Source organism: Amia ocellicauda, chromosome 9 (genome assembly GCF_036373705.1).
Source record: "Amia ocellicauda isolate fAmiCal2 chromosome 9, fAmiCal2.hap1, whole genome shotgun sequence".
In the NCBI taxonomy this organism is placed as follows: domain Eukaryota; kingdom Metazoa; phylum Chordata; class Actinopteri; order Amiiformes; family Amiidae; genus Amia; species Amia ocellicauda.
This window is the reverse complement of record NC_089858.1, coordinates 8,739,983-8,759,602: the sequence shown is the minus strand read 5'-3', so window position 1 is coordinate 8,759,602 and position 19,620 is coordinate 8,739,983. Positions and strand designations below refer to the sequence as shown.

The 19,620-nt window shown below is 39.4% G+C and overlaps 1 long non-coding RNA gene across 1 annotated transcript; it reads left to right on the top strand.

Moving 5' to 3' along the window:
* Window positions 1–8,261: 8,261 nt before the first annotated feature.
* Window positions 8,262–16,675, top strand: LOC136758238 (uncharacterized). Its single transcript, XR_010819930.1, has 3 exons — window positions 8,262–8,461; window positions 12,441–13,429; window positions 16,609–16,675. It is a non-coding gene; the product is annotated as an uncharacterized LOC136758238 (long non-coding RNA).
* The last annotated feature ends 2,945 nt before the right edge of the window (window positions 16,676–19,620 follow it).

Sequence of the window (19,620 nt, the reverse complement as noted above, 5' to 3'; positions counted from 1 at the left end):
GAACAGTATTAGAAATTAAAAATGTAGCAATCTTTCTTTCCCATCACTAGTAACATATCCTACAGTCTGAGAGACCAACCTTTTCTTCAAAAAGATTACCTTCATTCAGACATGTCTTTTCAAACTTGGGAACTTTGGGAACGATGGCTTGATGGAAATGTATATGAAAAATAATTGACTCCAACAGTTAACCCCGGCTTGATTTGCGTGATTGAGCAAGTATGTAGCAATGTAAAAAATGTTTTGTACACAAAAAGTGGATCATGAGTGACAAATACTTGGAGGGTTTGTTAGACTTCTCATAGTCTGGAATCTAGTGTCTTCTGGTTTTCATTCCAGCTGAGCTGTGAGTGACATAATTGGATAATTTATTTGCTTAATTAGTACAGGTTAGCATGTTTTTCTTATACCCCATTAATTATACCACCTATTCAAAGGATCAGAGTTACAAAGCCATAAATTCAGATTAACATATGCAAATTAGCTGATTGACCTTTTCTTGTTCTAGGCTGTTCTTATGTTTGGTCTACAAAAGCAGAAATGCTGTTCAATAAACAGTTCCAACTGACAGAAACAGGCACCATTTGATATGCTATTGCAAGGCAGAACACACCAAACCTTAATAGCTCATGAATTGCATCATCTGAGTTTTGCAACTGAAGGCTTATCATTAAAACATCAGTTTTTGAAGGAGTCTGTATGTGAGTTCAGTCTGAACCCCTGGTCTATTTCAGGAGCCAGGACCATAAAAACCACCACAAGGAAAGGAAATAGAGGTTGCTGGCTTGAAGCACTGAAATGCACTCCACAGCTGAACTTTCCATCTTGAAGTCAGGACCACATTCAAGTCCACTTTCCACCCTACACAGAGAGAGAAAAAAAAATCCCATCCTGGAATGAAATCAGCTGGATGCTTTTGGTTCAGTGATGCAGTGATGGGTGAATTTAAATCATAACCGTACCTCCTTCAATCCCCCCTCCCACTTTACTTTTGCATCCTTCCCCCCTTTCCAAAGACAAATTAGGTCCGTTGGTCACAATCTGCTTTCCAGATGTCCAGAAAAGATCTAGGGTTCAGTGCTCACAGGGGCCTTTGATCTTCCCGTAAGAGCGGATATTCTTTCTCCTACGAGGGTCATGGGCTGCACATTGCGGCCTAGCTCCTCCTCCAGCTGACCTTCCATAGCTACACAGATAATTACCTTTCAGCATCAGACAGAGAAGCAGGTTTATCTTCTATCTTCTTCTGCCGAATGAACTGAATATCCTTTTTCGTTTATTGAAGTAGCCCCCATTAAATTCCCCGCGCTGACATATGGGACCCAGCTTGCCATTTTGGCAGATCGCTCCTTCCTTCAATGTCTTTAAGCTGTTGCTGTTGATGTCATAAATGAAACATCTCAGACATGCTGTTATAATAAAGACTAAATGAAAAGCTAATCAAAAGGCCCATGAAGAAGTGTGGGTCACATGACCAGCGGAGTGTGTGCGTCAGATGGAACAATTGAGTTTCACGTGTTCTAGCTGGAGCACACTGTGATCCTTCTGAGCTCATTAAATGGATCTTCACATTTATCTAAGCATTTGCATTAATCCCATTTTGCATCCAGTCCCCATCCAACCCCACAATCAATGTATTCATATTCACTGTTGGAAAAGAGACATGTTCCTGTAAACAATATGTGTCCATCTGAGTAATCTGTGAAAGATTGTGTTTCTCTGTAATCAGTGATTGTTTCCAACATCTACACAAAAAGAAAGCCTGTATTTATGGCTATTTTATATTATTTTTTATGGTTGAAAATGTCAAAACAGTTGTTTCTTCTGCATTCATTTGATGTGTCTTTCAAAGGAAATCTTTTGTTTCAATACACAGATTTTTTTTGTCATGTATTATGAAGTGCTGGAAACACCTTTTCCAAGTGACAAAAATATATATACGACTTTGAACCTACTAACTAGAATGTGCTTTCAGTGAAATCGTCTCAAATCATTTATGTGAATTTCTTGGACTGAATACATGTGTCAGTCAGGTCTGCAATATCCCTTGGAACCTTGGATTGCTTTTTGGGCCTGATACACACATTGAAATGGATTTTGGATAAACATTTTACCAAGCTGATGAAATATGGACTTAGTTTGAGTTGGGAACATCTCCAAGTAGAAGGAAGCATATGAAAATGGAACACAGTTCAAAATTAACTTTGCTCAGATGGTTCCTGTGAATCAAGGCTTAATTTTGTCACATTATGGAGAAATGGGGAACTATGCAATAATGCTTAGTCAAGACCCTTCTGTGCCATATTTAAAACTGGCACTTGCTGACCTGTAAATGTTCTGTGACACATTTAATGGAGACCCAGGTTACTCCATTATGCCTGTCTCCTGTCATTTTACAAGAAACATACAGACATTCTACTTCAAATATATTACTCATCGCATTACCCTAACCATGGGAAAAGCTCAGCAATACGTATTTTTGCCATACTGATCACTACCTATAATGCTCGACCACACGTTGAAACCGAACATTTCCAGACCATGAGGCAAATCTATTGAGGCTTTCTGATTCATCCCAGAAAACTTTGTATTTTTTTTATTTTTTCTAAGCCAGGAAACATTTGGTTGGAGTAACCATCGCTCTCCCCACACCCGCCCCTTCTCTCTCCCCCTCCCCCAACCCCCCTCGGCCAAGGACAAAGCAGTAAAGGAACGCAAGGCAGTGTGGTTTTGTTTTGACAACCGATATATGGATGTATTTGTTCATCTAATGTAAAGAGAAGTCTGTTAAGCAGACCCAGATCTGGGGCCTCAAAGTACAGAGGGAGTTACGTTTTCCTGTGTTTTATGGAGGTTTCCATTGGGATTCCATTTAAATATGCAAACCATTTCCTTCCTAAAACTCTTTCCTTAGAGCCGGCTTCATTAACACTTGTATCTCTTCCTAAACAATACTAGGCACTGTTGAGGTAAAAGCTTCAAACCCTCTTTATATCAAGGTTGTCTGATCTTTGTCTCTTATGTTCATACTGTCCTTTTTATAATGATACAAATGTATCATCTGAACTTGAAGTTACATGTTTGAAACAACAGCTGGCTGAATGTGTTATTAGTCCAAGATCTGACTGATAACATGAGTTTTACTCATAACAGAACAATGCCAGAATAGCTGAAACCACCCTCAAACATCTTACACAGTTAAAGTCATCATTGAAAGATGTAACGGGTCAAGTGCTCCAAACACAATACTTACATGTGTTTACTTAGAAATGCTAGACATGCTAAACATGCTTCAGTTTTCAGTGTTCATGCATTTTTACCATTGGAAACATGGAACAGTGTTCTGGTGATGATTTTTCTTTCTTTAACTACATATGGTTTTAGTCAGTTCTCAGTTCATGTTTTTCTCTGGACATTTACATAAGTACATTTTTTGTTTCTACCAGACCAATATTGTCATTTAAGTCAGTAGATGCTTTTGTTTAATTTGAAATTCAAGCCTAACTCTGGAGAAAGTTGTGGTGAAGTAGTCGCAAATATTCTGAAATATTAATTGAATAAGTGATAGTTCTTTATACATAGAAACTCGACTCCATCTCCATAATGTCTCCATCTAAAATTCTTGCAGTTAGAGACACCTTGCCAGAGAATTGGATTCAAGATGTGATCACAAAGAAAATAAACTACATGACCAAAAGCTGCAATTATCTGTTATCAGTTATCTTTCCAACATCAGTCAGCCCCATACTGAAAGAGCAGGATACAGTATTAGACCTTAGAAAAATACAAATGCACAAACATACACACAAACAAATAAAATGTACAAGGCTTTTTTGAAAATGTTAATTTTAGGCTTTCATGGTTTATTATGTTCGATGCAACAAATGAAGATGTTCATATACATTATTTTATATATCTGTATGAAGGTCTATCCTTAAAACATTTGACTTGAACTTGTTAGAATTCTTAAAATATGTGAAGTACCTAGGAAGAGAGAATATACATAATAATCTCATTATATCACTGTGGACGAAGCTTTTAATCATTTTAGCATCATCCACAGTGGTAGAATACTATAGAACATCTGGCTAAATTAACTACATTTATTTTAGGTGCTATCATTCCTTTATTTTGAAATTTTCTTTCTATTCTTCATGGAGTTTCAGTCTTAAAATTTCAGTGTCCCAATTTAACGTGGAGAACTGTTTTGTGACCTGGGTTTAAAACAACTGCTAAATCCTTCTTTGAACTGTTAAGAATAATCACTGTAAAGGTCTGACAGAACATCCTGTTTTATTTGGTGACAGTGCTGACTAGAAAGCCAGCTTGGCTCAGAGCACTGCTCTCTGACTGGCCGATGGTGGAGTCTGGAGGCTGGACAAAGTCTGTGATTCTCATCCTGTAGAAAGTTTCTACCAAAGCCGCCCCTTTCACTTAACTAACCACTCATATTTCACAAGTCTAAACAAATCTTCTTATTCAAACAATTTGGGTGAGTTTACATTAGCTAGGTTATGTAGGACACAATTACTGAATGATGTATCCATGTTGTCCTATGGCCTTAAATGTTTGTGAATTGAATTCTGTTTTTAATTAAGTTAAAACCAACTTATTTGCTGTAATTCAAACTAATTAATATCAGGTAGTTTCCTTCCCAGCTTTATACAAAATAATTGAAGACCAGCTGGTGACAATCAAAATGCTTTAGACCTACCATTCAGACATTCTTGTGACATCGGTGGACACAAATAACAGCTGACCAAATTGCAACCTTTTGTTGGGAGGTACTTGTTATAATGTAATGATACCCTTTGGTATTTATACTTGTCACAAACATTAAATAGTGTAATGAACTAAATTATACAACTTTAAAGTAACATGTGCAGTGCTTATATGATTTATTAATTAAAGTGTGACCTCATTTAGCCTTCCATGTTCTGAACCCCATCAGTTGTACTAGTTACTAGCCCTTGAAATTCTCTAGTGTCATTCTTCACATAAATCCCACAGATCTTTTTCAGTGGTGTGATACTAACCATCTGACTCTAATGTTGTGACACAATGAGGCCCATCATTCCCACGCAGAATATATTATTCTATTGTGGCAGATTACTGATATTTCATATTGTGATTTGTTTCAGACTCATTTGCTAATCCAACTGACAAGAGAAAGCAAACTGGTAACAGAGTCAGTCATACTAATAATTGTGTCCCCACAGCGGTGATTGTAAGAGCTTACATATTTTAACCATTGTTCATTCTAAACATATTCTGCATGGACTTGAAGACTAACCTGAAACATTTCCCAGTGGAAGAAGTAAGATAACTTGAGGAAGATAACGCTCAGTACATTTTCTATTTGTCTGATTGTTTTTGTTTATATATATACAGATTTAATCATTCATAGATTCAGGATAAATGTGTCCATATATGCAAGCATCAATTTGAGGAGCATATTGGTTTATTAATTAACACCATGTGTAGTATAGTATTTCTCTGTGCATATTGCTTATCACTGTGAAAACGGCCTCATCCTTTGATGTAAGAAGCCTGTGAGAAAACACCCAAGAACCACTTCAAATGTATCTCCCTCCAGTGAAGTAAACTGGGATAGCTAACCTCTGCTGTTCAGCTGTCAGCATAATCTTGTTATTTATTCCATTTCATTCATTTTCCATCTGATGTGATGCATTTCAATCTTCTTATACAGTCTTGGCAACAGCTGAATGGAAACTTTAAACACAACCGCCTAAAGCAACCATTTTTAAACCATGATAACAGTGATTAAAAAATAGAAAAAGGAAAAGAATCAGTACAATTTGTGCAACTCTTGTTTGATTAGTGTACGGACTGTAAACTATTTGGATACTTAAAGTTCATAAACGATGGATTCTTCTTTTTAACCAAATGAATACCATTTGGGGGTAGTGGCTGTCATGTAACAGATGGTAAATGTAATTCTCTGAGAGATTTTAATCCCAGATGGTTTGAAGTAAATATATACAGTTTGCTGAAAATGGGGGGAAAAGAACATTCGCAAGTAAGTCCTGTAAGTTTTTTTATTTTATTTTTATATTGGAAAACCCATATTGTTTATACGGCCATGGAAATCATTATTAAAATGTAGACATATGAGACAGCCAATGTCTTAAGTATGCAGACAACCACAAGATGATGTGTGAGCAACCCCCCCTGCCTCTTCTAAAGCGATGCTGCAGTCTTGGAGCCAGAAGGTTTTGAAAAGGTATAAAATTTGCAGAACATTAAGAAATTCCATGCGGTGGAGTAAAAACGGGAATTTGAATAGACTTCTGTAATTCACAGTACGAGTCATTTCCAAAGAATTCCAATGTGATATTCATGAAAAATAAATGTGGAATACTAAGTTGATAATGCAAACACAACTTCAAAAGATGTTGAGGATAACCATTTCCTATTTAAGATCTGCTTCAGAAACAGCTTTTCTTGTTTTAAAACTATTTGAATGCTGTAAGTGTGTGGCCTTCGTAATACAGCTTTACTTCTGTTTTTCTTGTTTGTGTGTATGAGCCAGTATTGTAACTTCATGCCCCATGCTCGGAGACCACTCTTTTGGCATAGTAGAATTGTCCCTTGATTAGATTATGTGGTTTGGGAGGTGATTTTGTAATGGAGGTTTCATCCAAGCTTCGTTGACATATACAAGACTTGTGCCATAACTTAGAATAAGAAAGTTTTTGACAATGATTGCTGCAGAGTTTAGCTGGGGAGAGTTTTGGACTGATCCACAGCTGGAACTTGCTAGAACCTCTTGTGAGTTTGTGGATTGTTTGCAGTTGTGCAGCTCAGGTGCTTGTAACAGCAGTCCAAAGCAACTAGGGGTTCAACTATAGTTAGCACAGTGGAGCAATATGGATTCTACTAGATTAAAGCTGACATAATCTGGCTCCAGCTGAGACTTCAGGTATGGCCTGATTGAGACATTTTCCTCCATTGCCTCTCAGTAGTAGCTGCTCAGCCCAGGCAATAAGAGGACACAACGGCACTGAGGGACAAAAGAAAGGTTCTCATCTGCAGCCACTGCCAGAAACCTCAGAGTTTAGCTGAGGCTTTGAAGATAAACCCTTGATGATAAGTTTGAGATTTGGATGGCGTTCATAAAAAAAGTAAGCACACATGCCCCAAATGTACGGTTGAGCATCGCAAATGCAGACATCAAAGTGCACTGGCCTGGCACGGCAGGAAGAGTCTAGACAGGCCCTGCCCCCTCCTTCATTGTCTGTTTCGTTAAGCATCCAGCAGATGTGTGGCGGTCTGCTAAACTACCAGCCATCCCTAAAAATATATATGTATACGTGAGTATTAGATTTTATACAGAAATGCTCTTGTTTAAATCCCTTCTATTATTCATGCTGCGTTGCCAGGAAAATAGACAAGAGATAGTAAAACTGTTCTTCTCACTTTTAACTGGTTAACAGTTTATTTAAACAGTTATTTAAATAAAAAATTCTGATTCTGTCTTTACCCACTGTGCCTATATGTACATTCCTGCTATGGAGTTTAGTAAAACAAAAATAAATAAACTAAAAGGCTGTAAATCATTTAATGTTGAAATAAAACTGTGGGTAATAATGTACTTAGGGAAGGGTAGAATTAAGCAGTTTCCAAGAGTTATTAAGAAAATTACAAGGGGAGAAAACAGATTTCTATGGGGACTAGAGGCTGGAAGACATTTTAAAAGAGGTTGCATGTATCTCAAAACAGGAAATGTTTTAAACCATAAATGGCCCATTGCACAGTCTTTGTCATTTTTTAAGTTCAATAATAGGGTTACAAAGTGCTTCAATTTGTAATATGTATAGTACCAGGAAAATATATAGAAAAAATGATTAAATTAATAAAAGTTACACATTTCAAAACCATCCAATGGATCTAGTATTTGAGCATTTTACAGTATGTGGGAAGCCACCTAGATCTGAATGAGGCATCTCCTGATAATTACTATGGGAATGCTTTAACAAAAAGTTCCTCGCAGCGCTCTGTGGTGATTCACTGCGGCTGGAAATGCTTTGATAAGATCCAGCTGTGGTTCGTTCTGCTGGGTCATAGGTCAATCAGGCGTATGAGCCATTCAGTTTATGTTCTCATATATATATATAAATATACATTTATCTTTATCATTAAAAGGGGTAGTGAGCTTTTACATATTATGTAGACAATGCTGTGCCACTGCAGACTGCATCCATCACTGAATGACAGAGAGGAGGGTGTTCTCAGAAAAATCCTTCACACCACTTGTTTTACATGAAAATAAAAATCTCTCTGATTTGAAACTTAGATACATGTGTATGTAGAACAGTACTTGTTTTTAAGAGCCTTTGTGATTCCTAATTATTCCTAAACGTCACACCAGGATGTCTAGCCACCATTTTCTAACATTTTTGATTATGTGGCACATTGGTTCATCTTGGCATTATTTGTGGTAAGTGAGTTTTTCCCAAAGATTAAGGTGGGTTCTGCCTTCAGTTTGAAGGGTCAAATAAAGTTAAGGTGGTTGAATAGCAAAGATAATCAACAGCTTAAATAGAGATACCTTTGTTTTCTTATATATAAGATTCACAATGTGAAACTGCAGGCAATTTAAATACATATCAAACAAAATTGGTGATAGTCTAGTTGGATTGCTTCAAACTTAATTTGAATACTGTTAAAAAAAAAATATATATATATATATATATATATATATTTATCAATATCATTTTTTTTTTCCTTTCAGTATAGCTTTTATTTTAGTATAGAATACCATTCATACCAACTTCATAATTTAAATATTGCTAATGAAATTATAAATGTATAGTCCTCAAGACATTTTAATAACCCCTCTAATGATTCTTGTTTGTTTAACAAATCATTCATATATTGCAGTATATCTGTACATACAAAATCTTGTGTAAAACACGCCACTCCTTTTAACATGCTCAGTTAGTCACAGTGCTGGCAAATATTCAGGGTTGTTTAACTCACATGTGGAAACTCTGTGTTCCCTGATTACTGGATGCTGTAGTGGTTTGGGAGTGTGGAGAGAGCTTGTGGTGTCCCAATAACAAGCCGGGCAAGTGATGTGGCAGTGACAATGGCAGAAGATTACTATACTGTGGAATGTGAATATCACAGAGCTCGGAGAAAGGGCTCCGAAGGGGCCGAAGGAATGAGGGAAAATGCATTCCTTCTCAAGAAGCAAGGAAAATGTGGAACACTCTATGAATCTGATTGGGTTAACCAAAAGCAGTTGTTGGACATATTTAGCGGGGTACAAAAAGGGAAAACTGACTTACATACAGAAAGGAAAGGGAGTTGTGTTTCTTTGTGCTACTTTTATGATTATGTATATAAAAGTACTGTCAAGAAACCAAAAGAAAGTGTTTAAGGTCTTCAGGTCACGAAGACACAAACTTGAAATTCAACTGCCATTACACATCTGTATACTACTGAATGTTTTATTGTGCAATACTGATTTATATTGATATATAGGGAAATTACAACATACATATTAATGTACAATGTATATAATTACATTAAAATGTTACACTACCTGATGTAAATAAGGGTAAGATGTGCATTGTAGCTTGTGTAACTCAAATGCATACTGGCTCAGCTATACAAAGGTATTGAGTTGTTTCCATCGAATCACCATTGAGTGCTAATGTTTCAGGACTCAATGTGTCCTAGAACTTACATGTTTAGTAGTTTCCTTTTCAATCTCCCTTCAGTTTCTTTCCTGGCTCTTTCAAAGGTTCTCTGTAAACCTGAAATTTGTGTTAAAAGAGCCAGGCAAGGTGAAAGGTTAAGTCAGCTTCAAAGATGAGTATCAAATGGTATTAGTATCACTGATGGATAGCAGGAAAGTTACGTGTGTATCCTGAAGGCCTGTAAATTCTATAAATTTTAATAAATTGTAGGCCAAACAATGATAATCAATGGTACAGCACTAGCTTCCTTTCTTCTTCTCAACAGTTGGTTTCTGTAGTGCATTACGATCCAGCTAGCAAACTGCATAACAGTCATGAAGTAAGAAGGATCGAAGTATTGTTGCACGTCTACAAAATAAGCTATACTATATCGTACAGTGCATCTGGAAAGTATTCACAGCACCTCACTTTTTCCACATTTTGTTATGTTACAGCCTTATTCCAAAAATTGATTAAATTCATTATTTTCCTCAAAATTCTACAAACAATACCCCATAATGACAACGTGAAAGAAGTTTGTTTTAAATTTTTGCAAATTTAGTAAAAATAAAATACAAGAAAAGCACATGTACATAAGTATTCACAGCCTTTGCTCAATACTTTGTTGAAACACCTTTGGCACCAATTACAGCATCAAGTCTTTTTGAGTATGATGCTACAAGCTTGGCACACCTATTTTTGGGCAGTTTCTCCCATTCTACTTTGCAGGACCTCTCAAGCTCCATCAGGTTGCATGGGGAGCGTCAGTGCACAGCCATTTTCAGATCTCTCCAGAGATGTTCAATCTGGTTCAAGTCTGGGCTCTGGCTGGGCCACTCAAGGACATTCACAGAGTTGTCCTGTAGCCACTCCTTTGTTATCTTGGCTGTGTGCTTAGGGTCGTTGTCCTGTTGGAAGATGAACCTTCACCCCAGTTTGAGGTCCAGAGTGCTCTGGAGCAGGTTTTCATCAAGGATGTCTCTGTACATTGCTGCATTCATCTTTCCCTCGATCCTGACTAGTCGCCCAGTTCCTGCCGCTGAAAAACATCCCCACAGCATGATGCCACCACCACCATGCTTCACTGTAGGGATGGTGTTGGCCAGGTGATGAGCGGTGCCTGGTTTCCTCCAGACATGACGCTTGCCATTCAGGCCAAAGAGCTCAATCTTTGTTTCATCAGACCAGAGAATTTTGTTTCTCATGGTCTGAGAGTCCTTCAGGTGCCTTTTGGCAAACTCCAGGCGGGCTGTCATGTGCCTTTTTCTGAGGAGTGGCTTCTGTCTGGCCACTCTACCATACAGGCCTGATTGGTGGAGTGCTGCAGAGATGGTTTTTCTTCTGGAAGGTTCTCCTCTCTCCACAGAGACACACTGGAGCTCTGTCAGAGTGACCATCGGTTTCTTAGTCACCTCCCTGACTATGGCTCTTCTCCCCCGATCTCTCAGTTTGGCCGGGCGGCCAGCTCTAGGAAGAGTCCTGGTGGTTCCAAACTTCTTCCATTTATGGACTGTGCTCATTGGGACCTTCAATGCTGCAGAGATGTTTCTGTACCCTTCCCCAGATCTGTGCCTCGATACAGTCCTGTCTCGGAGGTCTCGAGACAATTCCTTGGACTTCATGGCTTGGTTTGTGCTCTGACATGCAGTGTTAACTGTGGGACCTTATATAGACAGGTGTGTGCCTTTCCAAATCATGTCCAATCAACTGAATTTACCACAGGTGGACTCCAATCAAGTTGTAGAAACATCTCAAGGATGATCAGTGGAAACAGGATGCACCTGAGCTCAATTTTGAGTGTCATGGCAAAGGCTGTGAATACTTATGTACATGTGCTTTTTTGTTTTTTATTTTTAATAAATTTGCAAAGATTTCAAACAAACTTCTTTCACATTGTCATTATGGGGTATTGTTTGTAGAATTTTGAGGAAAATAATGAATTTAATCCATTTTGGAATAAGGCTGTAACATAACAAAATGTGGAAAAAGTGAAGCGCTGTGAATACTTTCCGGATGCACTGTAATTCATTGTTTTACTCTGAATATACTAATCGACTTATGTTACACGAATATAGAATGTTCCTTCCTAGTTTTAAATATCTCCCACTACATGAGCTATTGGAAGGTTTATTTTCATTCTGCCTTCTAAAACCACTACTCCCCCCATACTTTCTACATGTACTTTCTTTTGCACCTGTCATTTCAGCGGCTTTTTAAACCTGTTCTTCTTTAAAAGTTCAGAAATCATCAGAGGAAATTACCTTAGATTTCCTCCTTCCTTATCATTATCACCATTATAATTGGGAAAATATATTTTTCTAAAGGGCTTTGTAATAATGAGGGTTGCATCTGAGCAAGAGATCAGAAGTCTACTTTCTATGACATGTTGGTACTTTCAGATAGAGTTTCAATAGCCTCTCATGTGGAACACACAAACTGAAATAATATGTCAGTATGAGTATCACAATTTCTTCTCAAAAGCTTGCAAAGTTATATAATTGTTCACAAAGTGAATGCCATCAAGCTAATTATGAAACTCAGCACTGACAACCTGAGAGAAAATCGCATATTAAGATTATATATACTATGTTTATCCGATATAATTATTCTGGGCAGTACTTTCTAAGAAATGTTTTCTGTGTGAATATATTGTTATCAGAGAGATCACAGACAGAAACCTTGCCAGAATTTGACTGTCTTCATCTGTTTACATTTTTACACATTTTTCACTAGGTGATGCATCCTTCTCCATAGAAATTAACAAATATATTTATGCTGGATTGGCTTCTAAGCATAGGGAAAAACAGATTTGTTTGTTGAGAACTTGAATACCCTAATATCTTGTGAGCCAGCTCACAAGAAAATGACCTCTCCAGGAGGTATAGAGGCTGCAGTGGACAAGATGACCAAGATGACTGTCTTCTTAAGATTACCTCAGAAGATGACCCTGAAGCATTTTTGATAACATTTTTAAGAATGGCAGAAGCAGCGGCTTGGTAAAAAGAGCTGTGGACTTTGAAATTGGCTCCATGTCTCTCAGGTGACGAACAGGCCACTTGCAGAGCATTGAACTCCACAGATGCCCAGGATTACAAGAAGGTGAAAGAGGCTATATTGCAACATCTCAGCATCACAGAAGAAAGCTACCGCTTCCGCTTCCAAAGTTATACCATCCTGGCAGGGACTAAATCCAGAGTGACAGCTCAACCTTTACAGTACTTCTATGAATGGTGGCTAAAAACAGAGAGCAGTACAGTCCAGCAAATTACAGACCATCTTGTGATCGAACAGCTATGTCGAATCCTACCTTTGAAAGTTGCAGCCTGTGTCCAAAGAAATGAAGCAACAACCTTGTACGATGCCGTGAGCCTGGCCGAAGCTATCCAAGGATGTGGAGGCCACGACTGTCCCCTTTTAAGGACATTCAGAGAAAAAAAACAAGCTCTTTTGTTAAGGACACTCGAAGAAAGGTAAACCCCAAAGATGGTCCTGGAAAAACCACATCATGGATTCCCCAATCAGCTACTTGGTGGGTGCCAAAGAAGATTAACCCACCAAAAGCACTCTGGAGGGACAAACTCGAGGCTCACCCAGTCCCCAGCCTCCTCAATTGTTACCGGTGTGGGGAACCTGGACACCTTGCAAGACACTGTCAGCAGGATGATGTCGAACCGATGGAAGTCGAAGTGGGACGCAGTATTGCATGTGGGCATGCCTGCCCGGTGAGTGCGGATCCTTTTGTAATTCTGGTGAGGGTGGAGGGTCAGGAAATCATCGTTCCGATAGATTCAGGGAGCACAGAGACTCTGGTCAGTAAGGGTATGAAAGGGTACAGAAATATATCAGATTACTGAGTGTACATGGTGATATAAAGGCTTATCCTACAGTAATGGTTAATATTGAGATCAATAGTAGATCTTTTGATGTTAAGGTGGGGGTAAATCTGGCTCCCCCCTTCCCAGTCATCTTAGGGAAGAACTGTGGAAGTTTTAGTCAGCTTCTTAAAACTGGAGCCACACTGGTTGGAGAAAAGGAGGACCCTCAGCCCTCTACCTCTGGTCTGCCAAGAAATAAAAAATGATGGGGAAAGAGTGAGTGAGGGTTTGTTTCCATTTAGTGGGGAGGAGATCGAGTCTCCACCTGGGGAAAGAAAAACATGCTCCCAAAAGAAACGAGAGGGAAGAAAGTTTATAGAGAAAACTAAGCACCTTCACCTTGCCTGATATTAGAAATCCTTCTCCCCAGGCAGTAGATCATGTAGAGGATCATTTTTTGAATCCCGCAATATTGCAAGATCGTCCCGTTTTTTAAGCAAGCTCAGTTGGAGGATCCGAACTTGCAGTATGCATTTTAACAGGCCATAGAAGCAGGTAAAGAGAGAACATGGAGAACATGTGAGACCAAACCAACTCCCCACTTTCTTCTACACCTGGTTATTATACCGGGTCATTCAGGGTGCTCTCCAAGGAGAACATACCCACCAGTTATTTGTGCCTCGCTCACACAGGAACACCATTCTGAGATTGGTGCATACACAAATATTAGGGGGCCACCTGGGCACAGACAAGACCCAGGACCGAATCTTGCTTCGGTTCTTCTGGCCAGGGGTGCATCTTGAGGTGACGAAGTACTGTGAGTCCTGTCCTGAGTGTCAAAAAGTGGCGAGTAAAAAACCTCCATGAACGCCGTTAGTTCCCCTCCCTATTATTGATGTTGGAATAGATTTCGTTGGCCCCTTGCCTAAAACTAAATCAGGATGTGAATATATATTAGTCTTAGTAGACTATGCTACCCAATACCCTGAAGCTGTTCCTTTAAGGAACATGGCTACAAAAACGATAGCTAAGGAATTATTGAAAATATTTTGCAGGGTAGTCTCCCTAAGGAAGTGCTTACTGATCAGGGAACCCCCTTTATGTCATGGATATTTAAAGAGCTGTGCTGTCTCCTGAAAGTAAAGACAATCCGAACCTCTGTTTACTACCCACAGACAGATGGGTTGGTAGAGAGATTCAGACGATCCCTGAAAGGTATGTTAAAAAGGGTCGCACAGGGAGCTTTGAATGAGTGGGATACTGCCTTACCATATCTGATGTTTGCTTTCAGAGAAGTTCCTCAAGCATCCACAGGGTTCTCCCCATTTGAGTTGCTGTTTGGAAGACATTGTTGCTAGACATCTTGCGGGATGCATGGGAGGCAGAGCCAGCAAGAGGGGACAGCGTGGTGGAATATGTAACCCAACTCCGTGACAGGTTGGAAAGAATGTCCCAACTGGTACAGGACCATTTAGGGAATGAACAGGCCCATCAGGAGAGGCGGTATAATAGGGGAACAAGAGTCCGGACGTTTGAGGCGGGGGACTGGGTATTAGCGCTTGTCCCCTCGGACCCACCTAAATTTGTAGCAAAATGGCAGGGCCCAGTGGATATAGTGGAAACAGTGAATTATAAAGTTCACCAACCAGGTAAAAGAAAAACCCACCAAATATACCACGTTAACTTTCTAAAGCCCTGGAAAGAGCATGAGTGCTTATTTATGTTGGAAGATGGGGAAAGATATATAGGACAAAAGGAACGAGCACCAACACAAGATATTAGCTGAGGGGAGCACTTCAATGCCCAATGACAAAAAGAACTTGATGCATTGGTGTCTGCTAACTCTGATGTTTTTTCTGAGGAACTTGGGATTACTCATGTCATACAGCATCAAATCATAACAGAGTCAGGGTCAAAGTGAATCAGCGGCACGTATGGGTTCTGGCGGTCATACGGAAAGCCATGGTGGAGGAAAATGCTGAAACTGGGTGTTATTAGAGAATCGTTCAGTGAATGGTGCAGTCCAGTGGTAATGGTGTCAAAGCCTGATGGGTCGATATGGTTTTGTATTGATTACAGAAAACTGAATGGGGTCTCTAAATTTGATGCCTATCCGATGCCTAGAGTGGATGAGCTGCTAGAACATGTGGGAACTCCACTCTAGACTTAACCAAAGGCTACTGGCAGGTACCATTATCAGCAGATTCATGTGAAAAAACAGCTTTCTTCACCCCTCAGGGTCTTTTTGAATTAGTGGTCCTTCCTTTTGGTCTGCACAGAGCCCTTGCCACCTTCCAGTGGTTGATGGACAGGCTCATGCTGAATAATATGCTGGAGCCTATCTAGATGATGTGGTGGTCTTTAGTCAGGACTGGCCGAATCATTTACAGAGGTTACAGGCGGTTTTAAATTCTGATAGGATACACAATGGGGCAGGGGTTAATACAACCCCAAGAAACTAAAGTGAATGCCCTGAAGAATTATCCTCGTCCCACTACCCAAAGGCAGGTTTGGGCTTTCTTGGGACTAGCGGGCTATTATCGGAAGTTTATCCAAAACTTTGCCACCAGAGCTGCACCCCTTACAGATTTGACCAAGGGTCATAAGAATCACTGTATCCAGTGGTCCCCGGACTGTGAAGCGGCATTTCAGGACCTGAAATGTGCCCTGCAGTCCAGTCTTGAGGAACCCCAAGGTTTTATACTTCAAACTGATGCATTAGGAGTAGGTATCAGGGCAGTACTGGCACAGAACTTTGAGGGTGAAGAGCATCCCCTCTTGTTTCTAAGCCTGAAACTTTTGCCCCGGGAACAGCAGTATGCAACCATAGAGAAGGAGTGTTTAGCAATTAAGTGGGTGATAGAGAGCTTGAAATACTATTTGTGGGGATGCTGTTTCACCCTCTACATTCACCATGCCCTGCTGCTCTGGATGTGCAGGGGAAAAGATTCAAACCGTTGTCTCAGGCGATGGTTCCTGGCTCTCCAGTCTTACTGTTTTGAGGTGAAGCACCAGGCAGGTAAAGACCATGTTAATGCTGATGTGATGTCACGACTCCCTAAATTGACTTCTTCTCCCTGTTTTAGGATTATACCGAAGCAAAGGAGGAAGGAATGTGAGCCAGTTCACAGATCAGCCACTAGGAGGAGCTTATGGGGGGCTTGAAGACACCAGACCCAGCACACACCATGAGATCAGGCCCTGAAATCAGCTTCCCTTAATTAACAGAGAACTGGGAGATGTGTGAGTCAGGTGTGAGTCATGAAGGTGGGGGGGTGAATTAGACAGCACCTGCAGCAAATGTAATCGGTTTTGGAGAGAGACAGGAGAAGCAACCAGGGTTGCAGATATGTGTTTTAAACAGTGTTTTTTCCCCCTGTTTTGTGAGGAGAGACTGGCTACAACTTTGGACCAGTGGTTTAATTTATTTTATTTTCATTTTTATCTTTTTGTATAAACCTCCCCAGCATTTGTCATTGAAAGGACAAATACAAAATAAACCCAGCCACTGTGTCCTTCGCTCTGTTGTCTGTCTCCACTGTGTCTGTTCAGTCAACAAGAACCGTGACTATAGAATGACATAATATACTACTTTTTTCTTTGCTCACATCTTTTCAATATTTACTGTTCACCATATATGAAGTAGAAGTAAATGGATCAAATTATATTCAAACATTTTTGGTCTGATGTGGACTCTCCCAACAAAGTTACCTTAAAAAATGGAAGATTCTTACTTTAGTTGGGCACTGCTGTCAGAATTCAGCAAATACACAGGATGGCCCATGTCAGAGATCTAGAAGCAAAAGCATGAGGTGTCAGTTATTGTTGCTAGTTTTCTGTGAGAAAGCAGGCTAACAGCCTAGAAAAATCACATCCAGGCATCTGTAACAAAACGATTTCAAATCTTATGACAGTGACATCATCAGCAGTTGAAGTTGCCTGATTGATTCCATGTTGTGTGAATCAAATTGCCTTTCAAGAAATCTGAGTGTGACCAGCAAGAAAAGATTGAAAAATATCTAGCTGTGAAGAATGACTTTACCAATCTAAGCAGCATATTCATAATTAAGATTTAACTGTTTAAGATCCAAAAGCTCTGTATAAGTCACAATGACATCACTGGTGTTGAGCACAGATACGGATGTTTGGATAATTTAAACACCATTAAAGCTCCATTTTCTGCAGTGGCTACAGAAAAACATTTGACACAATATGTTTCACAAGCAGTCTGTTGTACTTCAGTGCTGTCAAAGGGAATGCATTAAGTGAACCTGCAAGCTTGAAAGGTGAATGACCTTGTATTCATGGTAGCAGCTGATTGGAAGTTGGGAATCCTGTCTTTCACCTTGAGCTCTGTGTTCAATATAGGAACTAGATTGGAATTCTCCATAATAGTCATCCTTGTGACAGAACTCTTTCACCCATCCCCCAACCCCCCTGAGCTGTGCTGTACTGTGTGAACCCCTGAAGTACCTATTCTCAACTCATCTCCAATAACCAAACATAGTTATGACATAGCTAACAGAGTATTTTAAGAACATTAGTCCTCTCATCAATGCGTCTTCACTAATGAAGAGCAGAGTGGTACTGGAGTCTGCGCTCTTAGGTCCCTCCAGATGTCTTCTCTGTTCTTTAGATTTTTTGATGTTTCCAATTTCCTCCTGAAAGCATCCAGCAGGACAGGGCCAGGGCTTGGCAAGACTTCACACAGGACGAGACTCAGCCATAGAATCTGCCCTGTCCCCCTCTTGGAAAGCCCTATCTGATTCGTGGCCCAAAAGATGTATTGGAACGACCTGACGGACATTTGTGAGGCTTTCTAAAACTGAAACTGGTCCTTACATGTATGCTCATCCTCTCCGGGAAGCTACTCACCAATCACGATCTCAGGCACACCTCTTGAGCATCAGACCTGCTAAAAACCTGGCCCCCATGATTGGGGTGATTGGCCCACTCCAGAGAACACGTGGAGATGACATAACAAAGGTCATTACACATGAAAAGTGATACACATGATACACAATAACCAATTAAAATGGAAAATTAACTGTAAACCATGCAGAAAAAATACAAGTCTGAAATAAAAACATAATGCAGATGAGGTTTCCAGCTCTAATTGGATTTGGCTGCAATCATAGTAATAAGATACAATGTACTGATTTGCACACTACACCGATTTAACACCCATACAATGAATATAATTGAACTACAAAAAACAAAAAGGGCAAATACAGGATTACTGTGGAAGTCACTCTATGGCCCTGATAGAGGGATAAAACAAGTTTATATGCTGTATTTGTAGGAAAGCCACTAAGTTTGGTTTACAACCACAGCAAATATTTACGTGAAATATACTCATGACTTAATCCAAGGCTGTCAGGTGACTTTGTGTTCATTGTTTACAGAAATGTGTAAACTGTCTGCTCAGTAACTGAAGATGCCCAAAAACAGTCATTATGTTTTAAGTTGTTACAACCTGGTGAAGAGGAACAACTCAAGTGAGACTTCTACTCTTAACAGTTACATGAAACAAAGTTCTTAAAAATAAATGATGAACTTGTTCATACAAATGTTAATATTATGTAATTTGTGCAAACTGGGAAGAGAACAAATGCACAAAGTCATTCCTTTATATATATATATATATATATATATATATATATTATAAGGTAATGTTCGAATATACTATAGAAACTGAAAGGGTATTGTGTGGTTCAGAGACATTTTAAATCAGATTTCTTTGTTATTTTTATTTTTAACAAGGCTTTCCTATTTGATTAATCAAGAAACAGGTTAAAAAAGCGCCCACTGGAAAATGTTTCTGACTGACGAATGTGGTCAGATTCTGTTAGTATTCTACCAATCGGTACAGTGTGAAGTTGTTACCCCCCACACTCGCCATAACCCTGTGTTTTAAGCTCTCTTTTTATGGGAATGCAGCAGCTGGTTAGTTAAAAAGGTTTAAGCGTTTAGAAAAAAAAAAGGAAAGAAAGCCTCCAGTAGAGGGAAAGAGTCATTCCTACCAGCAGTCAGATTCCTTTTCTTCCCTGCCGGATTGAGATAAACAGTTTCCTATACAGTCTTGAGAACCTATCATG